Source organism: Myotis lucifugus, unplaced genomic scaffold (assembly GCF_000147115.1).
Source record: "Myotis lucifugus unplaced genomic scaffold, Myoluc2.0 scaffold_35, whole genome shotgun sequence".
Lineage (NCBI taxonomy): Eukaryota > Metazoa > Chordata > Mammalia > Chiroptera > Vespertilionidae > Myotis > Myotis lucifugus.
The window spans coordinates 2,214,956-2,216,630 of record NW_005871083.1 but is presented as its reverse complement, the minus strand read 5'-3'; positions in this window follow the sequence as shown (position 1 = coordinate 2,216,630).

The window sequence follows — 1,675 nt, the reverse complement described above, 5'->3', positions numbered from 1 at the left end:
GCGGGGGGGGGGGATCAACCCTAAGGACTTGTATGTATGCATATAAGCATAACCAAGGAACACAAGACACTAGGGAGTAGGGGAGGCCGGGGGAAGGTCAAGGGGGGGGGGGGAAGGAGACATATGTACTACTCTTTTAATACTTTAAGCAATAAAACAAAATTTTTTAAAAAAAGAGTTTCAGCCCCACCCTAACCGGTTTGGCTCTGTGGATAGAGTGTCGGGCTGCGGACTGAAGGGTCCCAGGTTCGATTCCTGTCAAGGGCATGTACCTTGGTTGTGGGCACATCCCCAGTAGGGGGTGTGTAGGAGGCAGCTGATCGATGTTTCTAACTCTCCCTTTCCCTTTCCCTTTCTCTCTGTAAAAAATCAATAAAATATATTTTAAAAAAAAGTTTCAGCCCCTTTGTGTCAGTTTTCTCAAAACTGTAAAATGGTGATAATTATATCACAGGGTCCTGAGGATTAAAACATTGAGATGTTTAAGGTAAAACACTAACCAAATACCAGTTAACAACAACTAATTATAAAGAGTCTCACCCCTTTGGCACAGGAAGGAGGATGGAGTGGGGGTGCAGGGAGGGGATACTGGGAAGGGGGATTGATGTTGGGGACAGGGAGTGAAATTGGGTGGAAAAAGTTGAATCTATGCCCTCCATGACCAACCCCCCAGGTTTGTCACAGACACTGGGGGGTTCCCTGGCAGCCTCTCTCAGCTGAAAGCAAGCTGGAACTGGCCCCGACTCAGTCCCTAAATGCGGTAAGGAATGTGAACCTGAGGCCTTCCCTCAAGGACTCTCCCATCTCTTGCTAATGAGACCAACTCCAAGACCACCTGTGGGGCTGGAACAGCGTCCCAACTCAGCTCCTTAAACAACCAAATCCCGTCTCCCGCCCTGACCCACAGAAACCCTCCCCACGCAACACCATGGAGCGTCATATGAATGAAAGGAGCCAGGCGCTGAGAAGGCCTTGCTGTCTGATTCCATTTAGATGATGTTGGAACCGGAAAAACAACCCGATTGTGTGGAGAGTCGCGGTGGTGGGTGGGGTGAAAGGAACGGCGTTGAGGGGCTCCCGGGAGCTGGTCATGTTTCTTGACCTGGGGCGGTTACAGGAGTGTGGATTTTATGAAAAGTAGTTTAGGATTTCTGCTCCCTCCAGAACACATTTTATAACTAAGTTAAAAGCTAAAAACAGCTGCCCCACTGCGCCAGCACCTCCACTCAACCCCCACGGGGAGGAGGAAGAACACTGAGGTCGAGGGCGTAACCAGACCCTCCGCTGGGCAGCCGTGCACATGGTGCTCGTGCCCCTCAGGTCTGAGACCTCAGTTTCCTCTCCAGGTGTTTGTGCGGTTTTGTTGGCGGGCAGGCAGCGGCACAGGCCTGGGCTGGCACCTCGCAGGCGCCTGGCAAGTGCGTCCCGACGGGGTCCGAAGAAAGCCAGTGCGGGCTACGAAGACAGCCTGGGAAGAGGTCAAGGCCACCTTCCACCGTTCGCCCCACTGAGCTGTTACCCTTGTTTCCACCCGGGGCGTGGCTATGGCGGAGCGGTGGGGGCGGGGGAAGTGCTGAGTGGGCGTGGTTAGGGCGGAGGGGAGAGGCGGGGCCTCGCTCGGAGCAAGGCTCGAGACCGCAGGCCTTTCCGGCGCGTGACGCCAACTACAGCTCCC